The sequence below is a fragment of the Tachypleus tridentatus genome, chromosome 11 (assembly GCF_004210375.1).
Source record: "Tachypleus tridentatus isolate NWPU-2018 chromosome 11, ASM421037v1, whole genome shotgun sequence".
NCBI classification, from domain to species: domain Eukaryota; kingdom Metazoa; phylum Arthropoda; class Merostomata; order Xiphosura; family Limulidae; genus Tachypleus; species Tachypleus tridentatus.
The window spans coordinates 60,133,615-60,152,288 of record NC_134835.1 but is presented as its reverse complement, the minus strand read 5'-3'; the positions used below and the strand labels follow the sequence as shown (position 1 = coordinate 60,152,288).

At 33.0% G+C, this 18,674-nt stretch overlaps 1 long non-coding RNA gene across 1 annotated transcript in view; it reads right to left on the bottom strand.

The window, feature by feature from the left end:
* Positions 1–9,782: 9,782 nt before the first annotated feature.
* LOC143232247 (uncharacterized) overlaps positions 9,783–18,674 on the bottom strand; it is a 67,565-nt gene continuing 58,673 nt past the window's right edge. The window contains exon 6 of the long non-coding RNA XR_013017463.1: positions 9,783–10,942. This is a non-coding gene — a long non-coding RNA (uncharacterized LOC143232247). The remainder of the gene's footprint in view (positions 10,943–18,674) is intronic.

Here is an 18,674-nt window from a genome sequence, read left to right as displayed (position 1 = left end):
AAAACAAGCAAACAAACAGATTAAATTCTTAGCATCATCTGGTGGGAGCTATTTAAATACTATGTTTATTTACAATTTTATTGCTATTGAGGGTTATAACTGTTATTATTTATACATTGTAGACAAGAGGCTGGCGTTTCTAGGACTTTTTTTCATTTAGGTAGAAAATTTTTTAGGTATAGAATAGCACAATGGGCTATTAATGCTATGTATCCTACGTGTAGTGAAACCCGATTTTTAGTATTATAAGTCGAAATACTAACCGTTGAGTCACTAAAGACCAGGTAGCAGAAGGGGCAAAGAATAAGTTTGAGAGAATCATAAGGAAGGGCATATAAAGACACTTAGAAGTCACTAAATCGTAATATCTCAGATGTAGGGCCTACTGGGAGTCAGAGCTTTCCAATGGGGTTTGCCCCCCACGCCATCCTGGTGAACACACACCTGTTCGTAAATATCAAACACTCCATTGTTAGCTGATTGTTTCGCGTTACTAATTATATACTACAATACTCGAGTTAATTACGTAACCCAACGTTACACAATCAGTTTCATAAAGTTATTTTTTTAGATGTCCTCATTCCTTAGCACTTCGTAGCGATATATTTCTCTTAGGACTAACTTTAAATCTGGCTGTAACTTCAGTATTGATTTTACAGAACTTGTCACACAATTTAATTTTTACTTGCTCACCTACACGCAGCATTGTAAATTCTCAGTACAGCGTTTCGGGTTATTTCAAAATTATTCAGTGTAGATAAGTTGTTGATAGGTCATGCAACCCACTGGAATATTAAGTTGTTTGCCTCTGAGGGAAAGACACCTACCTACAACAACTTGACCTCTTTTGGTGTAATATCAGATCAGTTAGTATTGAAATTCACCCTACTGTGTTCGAAAAGCCCATCGTGTTCAACATGCTTGCATTGTATTCAAAATTTACAAATCTTACATCCTACGTTGTCTTTACACAATTTCATAATTAAAATTTGTATTAATTGTTTTAGTTTTCGCGTCCGGAATGATTATACAAACATGGTTGATTGTAGAATTTCGTCGTATGCTACGTGTTAGTTTGTGAAACGTGCTGCAGACGTAAATCACAATTACTCAAAGCTATTAGAAAAGACCGAGCGTACAGTTGAATTAAATATTGTTAACTCAACTAACGGAGAAACCCTGACAGTTTTATTGTTGAAACGTATTATTTCTTTCTATTTTTTTCCTACTTATAAGTGATTTTAGTTTTCTTAAAATAGAAAAAAACTAAGATTCAAGAACTGAAAACAATAAAAGATTAAAAACGTCTGTGGATTAAAGAACTTGAAAAGAAATAAAAGAAAAATATTGTTTATCAAAAAAAAAAAAAGGCTCGTGCGACGTTCCGGCACGTTCCACAAAAGCCACTATGTAGAGACGAAGAAAAAGGCAAAAACATGGTATTTCTACTTGTGCCTTTTAAATAAGATAGTCAAAAGGGGCGAAGGGGTGTAGGAGTAATGTGTGTTGAGAAAAAAAAAACACACGTTCAATAGAGAATAACTGTGAAAAGATCACTCATATATACATTCAGATTTTATGTTAGTCACATAGGAAACATTAACGCTCTAGTTGAATCGGCTGGCTAGTTTCTCAAAGAACTTTGGGATAAACATGGACACTTGAAATATACGAAAGTTTTCGCAATATCTGGACTAACGCAAGAGCCATAGCAGACATGTGAAATGTGTTAAGTATTTATTAATAAGTTATTTTTACAATAAAGTATGAAATGCCATCTTACATTCTAAACTTTTTTGTTTTTCTCGTGGCTTTGGAGAAATTTATAGTATTTCATTAATGCATAAATTAAAAACAACAACAACAAAGAAAAACGATTAGCTTAGTTACAATAACAGTCGCTTCCAACACTTTCCGCTAGGTTGATACTAATCGTCCAGTAACAAAGCTTATGAAGGTGGTTGGTTTATAGCAACGTATACCTTCACTTATGTAAAGATTTGAAATGAGGAGTTAAAAATGTCAACCAAAAATCATGAGTTGTAATGTGTTTAATGGGATTTATACTTTCATGAGTTGTAATGTGTTTAGTGGGATTTATACTTTCATGAGTTGTAATGTGTTTAGAGAGCTCTACACTCTTAGGGATGCTTGCCATTTAGTTTCAACTTTTAATTAGCGTAGTGCATTTGTTTTTATGGCAAAGCTATTTAGGCTACCTACCGCTGTCTCTAATTTTGAGCTACTCACCATTGAGAAGGTAGCCAGTCAACAGCACTTTATAACCCATGTTAGTTGGTTAACTGTCACTCTTATAACCTTCACATAGCTTAAAGTTCGGGAAATATTTTATTAGTCCACACGTGTCAAAGTCGAGCTCGTCAGGCTAAAATCTAAAGCTCTATCACAAGACCGCGTTCTAGTTAATTTACAAATAGCACTGTTGATTAACTATTATCTTAGGTTGGAATATTTTAGCTTTAAACACTGAAGTCTAATAAAACACTACTCATTGAAAGTGTCCCAGTATAAATTGTAAGTTTTCAGAGACTACGTTAAATGGTTTTTAGAGATTTATATTAATTAATAAGAGTTTTAATATGAAATGAAAATATTCAGAAAACGTGTCATAGTAAACATTTCATTTGACAAACACAGATTAATGTTAGTTTGAATATTGGTGTCGAGGTATTGGTTGAATGAAGACGTGTTTGCTCGAAATGTTAATATTCAGAAAATATCTTTGAACAAAAAGTATATTAATGTTGGAATGCAAAGATTAATTAGAACAAAGAGAATATCGGTTTATAATATTGGAGTTTAAAAATATTTGTTTGTTTGTTTGCTTCAGAGCAAAGCCACATTGGGATATCTACCGTATCCACAGCAGGGAATCGAATCCCGAATTGTAGTGTTTTAAGTTCGTAAACTGTCTACTGTTCCACCTTGAAACTGGAGCTTAAGATTATTATTCATCAAGTAAAGTCACAATTTAAAACTATTATCCAGAGACTAAAGTTGATTGACAGGTGTCTTAGTGATAAATGTATATATCCATAGGTAAAAGACTGTTTTAGTTCAAAATGTTCGTAACTATAAGATAAAGATAGAGAAAAGCCGTGTATTACTAATTGAGATGTTGGGGCAAATCGGTGTTACTTTAACTTAAAAAATATTTGAAATTTTCATCTGTGATAATTAACACATGTTAAAAACATGAAGTGTATAAAATTTATTGCAGTTTAATTTCTCGATAAAAGTGTCGGTAAAATAGATAGGTAAAGAAACTAGGACTGAAAACACGAATCGTTAAACTGTTTAAAAGTTTCAAACAATTACTCGTTTTTGCGCACATTTTAGAACAATTATATATTTGTATTTTTCAATCATATATTTTCGTCGTGCCATACAACTCAGTGATGTTATCAGGTTCTTGAACTTGGTTTGTGGCCTGAACCGGCCTGGCTGTGCAGTAGAAATGGACGTAAACTGGCTTTTGTGCTCACAGCCATTACTCAGATGTATAGAAACGTTCTACCGTTATTTTACTTGAAGGAATATAATAACACAACTGGTTAGTGTGTTTGTCACTTGTCTGAAAAGGATACCAGTTGATCTTAACATTTAACATACGTGCTACCCATAAAATAAATACATATAAAGTTTCATATTTGTAGCTACTTCAATATACATAGCATGCTACAAACATATGTCTTAAGCTGTAAGGAAAACACTATACTTAAAAAAAAATAAATGAATATACCATTATTTTAATAAAGAAATAACTCAATATTAAGTTGTATTAATAAGCCTTCACTTCAGATTAATAACACGTTAAATAGACTTGTATTGCGGAAGTAACATAATGGTATAATGTTGTCAACCTATAATTTTTTAATGTAAAATCACTTTTAATAACATCAGTTATCGTGTCATTCGTAGTTCCTCTTTAGCTTTACGTAACAAAATTATGGTTTATTATGCCTTTTTATTGATAGTATGTTTTACTATATCCTGAAGTGTGAAATCTTTCTAGAACCTTGAAGGAAATTCTTTCACATTTTAATTGGTGCTACTAAATCATATATATACTTAATTGTACTGAGCTAAAAATAGGTTAATCTTATTTTATTTTACTATCAATAGTCTCTTAGAATTTACAGAAAAACTATTGTTATTGCACCTATCATAGCTTAATCTAGATAATGTGACCCCTGTGCCCAAATAATGAAAATATCCAATGTGATAGTAGGTATGTTTAATATAATTGCTACTTGAAACCATCGCCACTTGGTGAAACTCCATAATTGCAGTGGAGACGTTGTAATGTTAAGTTTGATCCACTTATCTGTTTCTAAAGGAGAAGCCCATAATCTGGTCGTGGGTGGTAACGAATAGTTGCTTTCCCTCTGGTCTTTCACTGCTGGATTATGGACGGCTAGCGCAGATAGTTTTCGCGTAGCTTTGCGATTTCAAACAAAATCAAACCATAATTACAGAATTGAGGAAAAACAAGATAATTGCGCGTTCCACAAGTGCGTCGTTTATTCACGGTCGTGGTTTCGTCGATAAAAGCATCATGAGGTACCTATGGTCGTGAATGAATGATGTACCTGTGAAATGTACAATAGTCTTGTTTTTCCTCAGTTCTGTAGTTATTTAAATTACTGTATCTGTTTCCTTTTCTGATGCAAGTATATTTGGTGCACGATTTGTTATAGAAGTTGGAAAATCTTTAGTTGCTGGGAATTTTAGGGGCAGATAATTGCAGAAGACAGACATTCATCATGTTATTCAGTTCACTACACGACCGTGACCTCAGCACAAAGGTCAATGTCATGACTGATCACCTCGTCATTTGTGTTAAAATATTTTGTTTGAATTAACTTATGGTTTAATTTTAGTATTACCATGCTAGTTTAGTCAAAATATGTTGGTTTTAATTCGCTTTGTTTAGTGAACACATAACATTGACAGTTGAATATCTTCCTCTGAATATATTAACAACAACAACCACCCTGTCTGTTTTACAGGGAGATAACTTAAAAATATCAAGGTCAAGACAACCGTACCTTTTTGTTCAGGTTGAATTCCGGTCTAAGATCCATTGATAAGGGTAATTTTGTTTTTATATTCAGGCGAGCAACCAATCATAAATACAATAGAATGTTCGTTATTTACATAAATATTCGCTTCCTGGCCATGGAAGAAAAACAGAGCCACACGGGGTAGTTAAATGATCCCATCTGAAAATGAGATTTCGTAAACTGATAATAAAGGTTTGTTAGTCAGGCTTTGTTGAATATCGATGAGATAGGAACAGCTTTCATTCTATGTCACCCCTAGTTGCACAGCGGAATGTCTGTGGACTTACAACGCTAGAAACCACGTTTCGATACCGGTGGTGAGCAGACCACAGACAGCTCGTTGCATAGTTTTGTGGTCAACTTCAAACAGTCATTTTATGTCAGTGTTATTTTATATAACAAAGAGTCCGAGATGTGATACCTGTTACTGATTTATTCAGTTACAGCCGATATGGTTAACGTTGGAAAACATTACCTTTATGTTCTTTAAAAAAAAACAACACGTTTTCCTTTATTCACTTTATATTGTTAACTGGAAGACGAACACATTTTCCAATTATCCACTTAATGTTAATTGAAAAACAAACACGTGTTATTTTATCTTATTTATTTTATATTATTAATTGACTAAAATAAAAGTATGCTGCTCTTCATACCTCTTATATTTGTCTTCTCTATTAATTGACATAATTTGGTCAGACCATAACAGTCAATCAGTCGTTGTTTTAATTTAGTTCAAGGTGGAGATCTTCCAATCATATGAACAAAGAAATATTATTTAAATATAACTTGTATTTATATTTATCATTCTTTTCAAGTTTCCAAAGTACATTTCCTTTGCAGCTTATAAAGTATTTTAGCTTCAGAATGTTTATTTGAATAATAAACTATCATTTCGGACTTGTATATAATTTTCAAAAGCACTATGAAATCATAGGTGGTATTTCATATTATTATATTTTTGCTTTTGAATAGTATTATATATACATACGTATTGATCACTTTATATGCATTAACATTTTGAGATCGATGTGAATACTCTGCCAAGTAACTCAGCGCTGAACAAATGTTATTAATAACACAAGCATCTCAGTCTCTAACTTAAATGTTTTAACACATGAAGGATAAAATAGATATTCTTTACCATATAGATTGTATCAGTGTCGACTAGCGGCACCTATGACCTACACTTTTTTTCTCCAGATATTTTATCTACTTCCTGTTCGCACACTAAATGCGATAATTTTGCGAATAATTGATCGTAATGAAAATGAAATTAAATATAGAGATATTGAACTCTGTCGATGGTTGATAAGTACAAATAGCTGTTTAATGTAACAACAGCATATAAGCACTTCTCTTATAATGTTACACTGTAACAACACAAAGAAAAATCCTTGCATAACACAGCCAGTATTACTGAAGAAAAAAAATTGTAGAGACGTAGGTCTTTAATTACTTCGTGTTGTTTGGGGCTTTATTATTATTATTTATTGATATTGTACTTATGGAATAAAATTCTTCATTTTACTGCCCTCGTCATTCTAAATCCAGTTTAAAACATCTTAATATGTCCAAACTATCTTCCTTTAAACATTATTACCGATAGTGATTCAACAAGTAATCAGGTAGTGATAGCTTTGTTCTATAAAGGCTGGGTGTTTAGCCACTAACTCGTCTAACAGCAACAACGATATCAGCTGCTTGCAGATATCCCTATACCGATCTTCGTGAGAAATAAGACTAGGTACCGGCTATCAACCATTAACTGAGAAGATGATCTTGTCACCTGTATCAGTTTCTGCTGTTTTACACCGTCAAAGGAATGGTGATAGCGGAAAATCATCCGACACTCATCAGAAAGAAAGAAGTAAATCAGTATGAAGACACATTTGTATTTATACAAGATGATGTCGTTTTAAATTTTTACTGGTTGTATTTTTTGCAGTTTTATTCCTGAGGTTACATATATGTTCTCCTCATATAAATGTTGAATATTTGCGATATGTAATTTCGGAAATAAGAAAATATGACTTTTAAAAGTTTAAAAACCGAAGCTTTCCATAAGAAAATAATATACGGTTATTTATACACTGTAATTTTTTATCATATCGTTATCAGCAAATATCATCTTTACACAGTTCTCTTTCTATCTTTTTACTTTATTACATTTCTCACTATATCACTAATACAGTTTTTCTTTGTAAATATTTTAATTTACGTGGCGCCCTCTGTCGATTATTATGAAACTAACTTCTTATTTCCTAGAGGATCTATAACACGTAGAAGTTAAATTGAATAAATAACCAAATTTATTACAAAATAAACAACAGCTAGAGTTTTAAACTTCAAAATAATTATTTTTTGTGAAGCAAAAACAAAACAAAACTGTTTGCATAATCAAGACGCAAAAAAAAAAGAAAAAAGACTTGTTTGTCTCGAAAGTTTAATACACAATTGGAAACTCTCTCTGAATAAACAACTGTATATTCTAACACTTATTTATTTTTGTGCTGATTATACAATATTTTATTTGGTAGTCCTAGCGTATATATGTGCAAATAGATTTGTTAAACATTATTATTATAACTTTTGTTGCATTTTCGTGAATTATCCCTTCTTAGCACAATATCGTTTGTATAATTATTGACGTATGTTTTATACGGATGCTGAAAAGACAACGTGTGTTAACATTGATAATAAAATTATCATTAATCAGAAATTTCATTTTTGTTGATCTTGCATTTTACATAAAACTGTTCTGTAATAGCAAAACGTTTGTATAGGAAAATAATAATAATGCAAAAATACTTCACAGCATTAAACGGTAATAATGTTCGAAAATGCCTTTTAAAGAAAAAAAAGTTTTAACTGTATAAAGTCACACAGCGCTCTGTTGATGTAAATATTTAAAATAATCGAAATGACCATTGACGTATCCAACACGACAAAATCATGTTAAAATAAAGGATGAAACCATAGCCCTTTGAATAGATGGACATCTGTCTCTTTTAGAGGTGAATGAAATAGGTCCACTTATCGAAAGTGCTAGGGTTTTGTTGGGTTCTTTTGTGATTTACCAACCACTTTTTACCACAATGAACGTAAACTCGGAATAATTTTCCTTTAAGCATTTTTTTTCTCACTGCATTAAATGTTCATCACCTTTTGTGTTAGACTGGACATATTTAACGCACCAGTTCTTTGTTTATTTTGTTAAGTTAGATTATATGTGCACAAAAGCTTTGGTTGATCAGTAAAGGTCCAGACGCCAGTAAGGTTAGCTAGCTCTCTGTACGCTTCATTGAAAAGATCTATCAGACAGTTTACCCTATCATTTCTTCCTTCCATTGACAAATAGTATACGTTAAAAACCTTGTAGGTAAGTTAGTTGTTTTTTCTTGTTCGAAGTATATCAATAAATTTTATGCGATTTTATTTTAAATATATCTTATTTTTATGACAGTTGTGAAACCTTTTCTATAGTTGTTCAAGATTTATTACGTTGAAAAATTCAGCTGTTAACTATATGTATTATACAGCCTTATCAAGTTACAAAAGAAGTTAATTAATATTAATTAGTATTAATGTTCATTGTTTTTTATCCCTAGGTTTACTGATGGGATCTTGGATCCCACTGAAATTTTAACCACACTTTTGAAACTATTCATGATTACATTGTTGTCATTCCATGGCTCCACTGGTTACATGATCTCTCAAAATAGTAATATTGGCTGTTTAGAATTTTCCCTCAAAGTTGCGAAAGATATTCCTTTCCAAAACTCTTTTTAAAATTGCAATTAAATGCATTTCTTGTATATTTCATGTCCTTCCATAAAGAAAAAAGTAAATTATTGGATACATTATGACAAAAAAGAAACACCAATATAAAAATCATTACATAAATTTTAACAGACAAAAATTCCAGTAAAGATGTGAGGAAAAACAAACAGATAAGTGTAAGATACGTAGAGATGCAAATAGAAGTATTGATAAATAAATAAAGTCCTATAATGAGACACAATAACAGTTCTTTTTATTTTTAATTATGTGGAATGAATTGATTCTTCGTGAGAATTATAATAACAATAAGACGTAAGCAAAAAATAATAAATTGTTATCATTATATTATTAAATACCAGTAATTAGAAAACAATTTATTATTTTATTGAACCCGAATGAGGCATCACATAATTAAACAAACTGATTATTGTGTAGGACATGATAGGATTTTATTTATGTACCAAGATTTTTACTTGAATGTTTACATTTTCTTACACTTTACATTTTTCTTCACAGCCTTTCCACCTTTTTTTGTCAGTTATGGATTTTTATAATGTTTTGTGTTTTACAAAGCTGAACAATAGATTGTTTCTACTCCGTCCAACGCAGTGAATCATGTCCAGGATTTTAATGCTGTAAGTTTGTAAACTTACCGTCGGTCCATTGGCGGACTTATTTTGTATTGATTGTTGATTGTAATTACATACACATCAGAACAATTTCTTAAATAAATTCAATTTTTCATAAACTCCAGAAATATTTTAGACATAGTAAATATTTTCGTAATCGAGAAACTAACAACAGTAAATCTTAATAAAATGTTAAACTGCAAACAGAAACACGTGTTTGGTTAAAATGTTTAGAATAACAATGTTAGAAAACGTTACCTCACAATATATATCTTTATTTATTCATAACTTAACTTTCTGACAAATACAAAATGAACGATAGAACATTACTCTAAAAATTTAAAGCGTGTAAGTTTATAAACTTTACTAGTATATCTCACATTTACAGTTTGGTAACCTGACCAAAAAGTGACAACAATGTTAACCATAAAGAGTGGCTCCTTTATTAACACTCAAAATACCCATTTACGTACTACATAGCATATGTTGATAACAATTGTCGTTACATTTTTTAAATCTAATAATATATGTATACATAAATAATTTTTAGCTAAACGTAGGGCATATTGGGCATGCCTATACGTATATAAAAAAAACATATACTACATTTTCTAACACGTTTGAGACGTAGATACTTAGAGGACTTAACCTCTAGCTAAAGGATGCTGGTGTTCAGTGGAAGTATCCCTTGAGGTCGGAGAAGTCACGGATGTTATAGTTCCACAGAATGGTGCCAGAGAGTGGATAGTTTCAAATTTTGTTTCTGTATGCTGAATATATATGACACATTTTACAAGTACTGGAGAAAAACTGGCATGAAATACATGTAATAATAAACAATTTCTTACCTGCGTCACTATTTAATTAGCCGTCAATGCGACAAATCTCAGCTCTTGCATTTCCATAAAATATCAAGAACATAATCCAATCAAAATGAAAGACTGACGTAAACAAAATATCGGGTAGTTTATTAAAACACATAACACGATTTCTTTCGCATAGGAGAAAATCATGTTCAATTTTGCACTGTACAGCTGCGTTAAAAATTGGAATCCACTGTTCGAATTCCTCTTGCTCAGTTGAAAAAGAAGGTTATGTCTTCCTTGGTTGGATATAATATTCATTTTTCAAAAGCCATGAACTAACAAATATGAATATATGTAGAATTCTTGTAAGTTGCTGGAGTGATGTAACGAACGTTTCCAATAGGATTGACATGATACGGTTCTGGTGCTTCTTTACGTCCCATAATTCCATGAAAACATGAGTGAGAGCAGCATTATAATATGCTAACCACACTACATCTTCTATATCTAGTGCAATAGTTGACGCACCTGGCTGTTTTGACTCCAGGTTTACTGGTTCAGCTTGACTTCTGGTTTGGGTCCTTTTCCCTTTAGGCCTGGCATGGCCAGGTGGGTTAACTTCTGACTGGCTTTCATACTAGTGCATAATGAAATTTAATATATTACTCATTAATTTTTTTCTTCCTTCATTTCATAAATAACAGGCCCGGCATGGCCAGGTGGTTAAGGCACTCTACTCGTAATCCGAGGATCGCGGGTTCGGATCCCGGTCGCACCAAACATGCTCGCCCTTTCAGCCCTGGGAGGTTATAATGTGACGGTCAATCCCACTATTCGTTAGTGAAAGAGTAGCTTAAGAGTTGGCGGTGGGTGGTGATGACTAGCTGCCTTCCCTCTAGTCTTAAACTGCAAAATTAGGGACGGCTAGCGCAGACAGTCCTCGAGTAGCATTTCGCGAAATGAAAAAACAAACAAAACTTTTCCTTTTTTTTTGCAATATCCTGATTATCGGTAACACTTCTTATCTTTGTAGAATATTAAGAATAATAAGTGTAACGTATGTAGCATATGTAGCACTTCGTACACCCTTGCTTTAAATAATATACCCTTTAATTCTTCTCTTTGTATTTTTTTTTTTTACTTATAAAACTTCAAACACTCTGAGAACTGACTAACGGTTTTATCTTTTTATTTATTATTTTTCGCAGCTTGTACATTAAGCGTTTTGTGTACTAGTGTGCCTTTCAAACAACATTTCATCTCTATGAAAACAGATAAAAATATTATTTGTGCAAATTACAAATATTTACCACATTCTATTACAGTTTTTAGGTTGATTATTGTTTTCTACATGCCTTTTAATAATTCAGTTGTCTATTATATGTCAAATACAGTGCACGTTATAACCTACTAATCCTTCCAAATCCAAGTTTAGTTTCTTTTGATTCATTTATGTATATCCATAAAATATTTTAAAATGACCTGTCTGATTTTAATGTTCAATTATTTAAACAATTGATTATGAATACATGTGTACAGGTATAAGATACTGTTAAAGAGATAACGTCCTATATCATGAAAATAGTGAAAGACTGAAATGTGATGAAAATCATGAGGTGGTCAACAGGAACTTGAAAGCTCTTTGGTCAAACGGATCAACTGATTAGATAGCCATTGCAGGGGACTTGGTTATGTTCATTTGCTGATTCACCAAACAAAGAAAGAGGTGTGAACATTAATGTTCTCCTGCTGATTCAAGAGGTCACGGTGATAGAATACAGGTCACGCTTTATTTGTCCAATAACAGCTTCTCAGTTTCCTATTGACTAGTAGCGCCATCTATTTGATCAGTGGACGTTTCCTGAGTGAAAATCATGATAGCAAACTCCGAACTCTACACTTTATGTTACAGTTTATGACAATAAAAGGTAACCAATCATGAGTGCTAAGCTAGCTTCAAAATCAAACAGCCTTTTATATTTAAATAGTATGATGCTGCGTGTGCTTTAAAACTACAGAAAACAAAATATCTACCTGTAGGTCATATAGATTTAAAGTCAGCCAAGCTAACATGGTAAGAACAGGCCATATTTCAAGAAGTGATATAGTTGAACCGAATCTTGATAGGTGGTCGTGTTACGAAACGTAGCTAATATATTTTATAATAAAAATTGTAATGTACACTTTTGTTCAGAATATGAACGATTTTTTTTAATTTTAAAGTTGACAATATGTAAGGCATTAAAACTTACTATGTTCATCTTTGAATATCAATATTGAAATATAAGTTTATTTAGCTTTACAAAACGAAAAGGTTTAAAGTCGGCTGTGCTTTATTAAAAACAAGGAGAAAAATAATATTGAAACATTAATATCATTCTTTAAAGTAAGGTTACGTTAGTGAAAGCTAAGCAACAGTCGTCAAACTTAACATATTTGATATTTGTTTCATGAGAAATTGTTCACGCCAAAAAAAACAAACGTATTCCTAATATGACAGAACACCAACATATTTTTCAAGGAAGTATTTGTTTGTTTTGAACATTCGCTCAAAGATACATGAAGGCTATCTGGGCTAGCCGTCCCTAATTTAGAGAAGGCAGTTAGTCATCACCACCCGCCGCCAACTCTTGGGCTACTCTTTTACCAATGAATAATGAGATTGACAGTGACTTTATAACGCCCCCACGGCTGAAAGGGCGAGCATGTTTGGTGTAACGGGTATTTGAACTCATGACTCTCAAATTACGAGTCAAGCGCCCTTGCCACCTGATCAAGCCGGGCCTTTTTAAAGAAGTAACTTTAAATTTATTTGTCTCAAAAAGTGGATATACGTAGACAATAATACGAATTCGCTATTCTGTTCTTTTAGATATCGGACCACTCTGATAGTGTAGTGAAGAAAGACAAATACATTTTTCTTTTCAAACTATCCTAGCATTTAACCCTTAACTAAATTTTATAAATATTAACACCTGGAATACCATATACCAAATAAAAGTCATAAGAAGGTATTAAACGTACCTAAATCACTTACGAGAGGATTGAGTAAAATTTAATAAGCATGTTAACAGCCTAAACATAAACAATTAAACGTTTGCAATATATGTTAACGAATTCATTGCCAACGACATATCTAGCATTTGAGAACGATTACTGTTAATTTACAACTAAACGTCAACGTGTTCCTATGTAAATATTTAATTTATTCATTTTAATATACAATATCTAAACGTTCCTACGTAACGAACTCTGTGCCACGCTACTCGAGAGAAAAAATTTTCTTGTGTGAACCAGGAGTGAAATTATTGTATTAAAGGCCTTTAAAAGCCAACGGTTAAAAGAACGATCGCACAAAATATTACGATCACCGACGTCCCAAATTAATCATTTTTAAATTGTGTTCTCTGGCTGTGAGATTGTGACTCCTCAGTAGCTTGGCTTAGGAACGTTTGGAATGCATATACTACATGCTAGTTTTCTGAGCGACTTTTGTGAAGGTTATCAAGCTTGAAAAATTAAGAATTTGGTGGGGTGCCGACATAAATTGATACCAACCAGAAGAGGCAAGCAGTGCAGGCAACAAATTCCTTTAAAGAAACGGTGCACTCGTGCATGATTTGGGGAAAACCGCAACCATTTCACCACCCTGATAACTGACAACATCCTATGAACGATGGAATTTTAGTGTTTTTGAGTGAAAAACTTTTGTTGAAGTGGCATTTTGACCATAAAACTATCTCTACCTCAGTTCACGCGGAGATCAAGCATGTTTAAAGCGGTATGGAATACTCTTGACGACACGATAAACACAGGTTAGAGAGAGAACCTAAAGTCGTGAAAAAATAAAACTACAGAGAACTCAAACTCACGACAAAATAAAGGCAAAAGTTATTAGAGAATACGTATTACAGAACGTCTGAAGTCATGAAAAACGTTTGTTAAAGAAATTTTAAGATCATTAAAAAAAAAAGTGTTATGAAGATTAAGAAGTGAAAAACTAACTACGGAAAATACGAAGTCATGAGAGAAAACGTGAATATTAGAATACCCCTGAATTGAGGTATGCTTAAAAACATGTCGTTGAAATGCCATGGAGAAAAAAGATCACTAAATGTTTAAAGTCATTACAGAATACATGATTCCGAAAACCCAAATTCACGAGAAAGACATACATTAGAAATCTCAGCTCAAGCGAATAAACAAACAAATTTATAAAACATCTGAAGTCACGATAGGAGCGATGTTGTATAAAGCTAAGTCACGCAAACAACATAAACATATGACGTCACCGATGAAAATTGATAAAAGTAAAAGAAAGCCTGAAGTAATGAGACAAATAAGTTAGAAAATGTTATTAAAGTATATACCTTACCGATAATCTGAAATTATGAAAAAAAATAAACGTTAGAAAAGTTTTATCGCCATCATAAAACACGCGTAAAGGAAACGTGTGAAAAGAAAACGATTTTTTTTTTTAAATTTCGTGCAAGGCTACAAGAGGGCTATCTGCGTTAGCCGTCTCTAATATAGCAGTGTAAGACTAATGGGATGGCAGCTAGTCATCACCACCCACCGTCAACTCTTGGGCTGTTCTTTTACTAACGAATAATGGGATTGACCGTAACATTATAACGTCTCACGGCTGATAGGGCGAGTGTGTTTGGTGTGAAGGGAATTCGAACCCACGAATTACGACTCGAGCGCCTTAACCACCTGGACATGCTGGGCCAATAGAAAATGAGAGAATACATAAGAAATGGTTAATCGACAATAATAAGAAATTTATTATTTTGCGTTTGAAGAAAATGTTTTCAATATTAGGTTTTAATGGTATTTTAAGTTTACTCAAGCAATTTTCTTGAAGGATGTGTGTTTTGTTATAGCGAAGCCACATTGGGCTATCTAAATAGTCCATCGAGTGGAATCGAACCCCTGATTTTTGTGTTGTGAATCCGTTGGCTTACCGCTGTACCAGAGGGGAACTTTTAAAAAAATTATGTAATATTTAAAAAGAAAAACTATATATATATTAAAAATAAAATATGATAAATATTTATTATCTTTTAAATGTAATTAATACGTTTTATTGAAACACTGTGGTTATATTTGTTTTTGTTTAGCTATCTCTAGCATTACTGGTAACGAAGCTTACGCAAATATTTATTTCCTCTTCGTATAATGATACTACAGCTAACTTTGGAAAATAAGGTAAATAATGTAAGTATTAAAAAACAAAAAGAAGACAGTATACTATGATAGCGGTTTACCCTACAATAACTCTTCCCTTCCCCTGAAAAATGTTAACAAAAAAGCAACAGATTAGAATATTTAGGTCTTTAAGATTTTCAAAGTCCACCTTTTCTCGCCCTGAGAACAGCTGGATGAAAGCCGAATTCCTCATTAAACTCTGATTTCGTACATGAACATTTCTGAACTCTACCATTAATACTTAAAGCAAGCCGTTACTGAGTACAGGAGTGTTCAATAAAACTACACATATGAGATTTGAAACAAGCGGAAACTTTAAAATTTGTCTCTGTCACTGACAGCATTGTTCTCGGAGATTTATTTAAACTTTTGTTTAAAACATCACAAACATTAATGGCTTTTCAATTATAATTTTAAAACTAATAGTAACATTTCTTTACCGACTAAGAAGAGCTATACAGTGAACAGAAAAAATATTATTTACGCTTAATAATTCCAGTATATTTGTGAGATTGCGAATATTTTTCTTTCTAAAATTGGCCCGGCATGACTAGGTGGGTTAAGACGTTCGACTCGCAATCTGAGGGTCGCTGGTTCGAATCCCGGTCGCACCAAACATGCTCGCTCTTTCAGCCGTGGGGGCGTTATAATGTGCGGTCAATCCCACTACTCGTTGGTAAAAGAGTAGCCCAAGAGTTGGCGGTGGGTGGTGATGACTAGCTGCCTTCCCTCTAGTCTTACATTACTAAATTAGGAACGGCTAGCACAGATAACCCTCGAGTAGCTTTGTGCGAAATTCAAAAACAAACTTTCTAAAATTTTGATAACAGAATGGGAACTATTTTTGATACTACAATTTTAGGTAACGTTTTACTGTTGTTTTTGTGAAGAAAACTTTAAACAACTGTTTCTAGAAGCAGAGGCCGTAAAAATAAGAAAACTACTTATAACGTAGATTATTCAGGGGCGAACATTTTATTTTTTGCATAAGAAATTTTGTAAGTGGTTTTGGGCAAATAAGCAATTGTTTGTTTGGCAACTTGCTATTCGTAACATTCACTTTGTATTGTACTTGGAACAAAACGTAGCGATTCAATTTTCAAAATGGAATTGAAGTTGAATCACGTAATACTACCCCACTTCAGTGCAAATTAATGGTAATGTAAGGGGAGTATATTAACAATTTAAAAGAAATCAGTTTATATACAAATGAATATAACATTTGAACGTCTGTTTATTCATAGTTAAACATAAGAATCAAATAACAAAGAACCATTTCTTAGCGTGCAATGTTTAACAAAAGGTTAAATCATGTGTGTTGGTCTTAATAACAGAATTTTGCGAACTGTTGATTTCTTCAGGAAAACACAAATTTAAGAATCTCTAAGATAGAAATTACTTGCTTTTCGTATTTATACATCTGTTTATAAAATATACCTAGAGAAGAAGGAAAAATTCGTTTGTTCAGATATTCAAAGAAATAATAATCCTGAAAAGATAGAAATGTTCGCTGGCGATTATCAAGATGGCTCTTGCACTAACCCATGGTTTCTAGTGTGGTTGATTTATTAATTAAAAATAAGGTGTCGCATATTTTAAAATTTACAATTCATGTATATGTAGTTTGTGTACACACACGTTTGTTTGGAATTAAGCGCAAAGCTACACAATAGGCTATCTCTGCTTAGCCCACCACGAGTAGCGAAACCAAGTTTCTAGCTGTGGGAGTCTGCAGACATACCGGTGTGTCACTGGGTGGCTATACACACATGAAAAGATAACAAATGTGACGTAACAAATGATGACTGATGAAACATTGCAGACAAACTAAAAGCAAGAATTTATAACAAGAGAGGATTTATTAAAGGATTACCTTGAAAAAAATTAGTTGTTGTAGAAGGTGTTATTATCATAACTTGGTTTTCAATATCAGAATCCAACCTTTTAGTTCTCCAGGGCCTAATCAATATGCTGAGAACTATGGACACTATTGAGGCAATTGTAGCGACCTAGAAGATTCAGTCGAATGGTATCAGCATTATTGAAGTCTGAGGGCACTGCTGTATATATGGTACACACTAATACTTCAATAAAGATTACCTGTTCGTAACTGTTTGTTTTGTTTGAATTACTCACAAATGTACACGAGAACTATCTACGCTAGGCGTCCCTAATTTAGCAGTGCAAACCTAGAGAGAAGGCAGTTAATCATTACCACTCACCGCCACCTCTCGGGCTACTCTTTTGCCACGAATAGTGGGATTAACCGTCACAATATACCGTCCCTATAGTTGAAAAGTCGAGAATTTTTGGTGTGACATAGATTCGAACTCGCAATCCTCAGATTACGAGTAGAGCACCCTAAGCACCTGGTCAAGCCAGGGCCTCTTTATTACTACATTGTTTTACAATAATTCATTTCTCATCTGCGGAGTTAAAATGCTAGAAACCGGGTTTCGATACCTATGGTGAGCAGAACACAGATCCATTTTGTAGCTTTGCGCTTAATTCCAAACAAACAAACAAAACGTTCCATATTAAGTCCAGCTTACAAATCCCACTTGTCTATGATAACCATTCATCCTCTATGATCCTAGTTACATCCTGAGTTGCTTTACAATCAACATTCTAGTACATAGGATTGAAGAAATGAGTTAAATTTACATAAATAGTATTAGATGATATTCAACACTAAATTAATATTTTACTATGCTGTTTGTAACAAGAATAAACAAACGTGTTATTAATTACACGTAATTTTATACAAAGAAGCAAAGTAGTTGGCTGTTTAGTGGTAAGTATAGCCTAACTCTACCCACAGTTTATAAATTATACAAAGTGGAGTACTATTTTTACCGTATTTGTACGTTTTTTGAAAAGCTTATCCTTCAGTATTCTGTTGTGTCTTCTTCTTTAATATAAGCATGGCCAAATGGTTAGGGAGCTGGACTCGCAATCTGAGGGTCGCCAGTTCGAATTCCCGACATACCATACCTTTTAACAGTGGGGTTGTTGTAAAGTGACGATCAGTCCCACTAGTTGTCGTTAAAAGACTTGTCCAAAAGGTGGTAGTGGGTAGTGATGACTAGCTACCTTCTCTCTCTGCTTTTACTGCTAAATAAGGGACGGCTAGCACAGATAACCCACCTGTAGCTTTC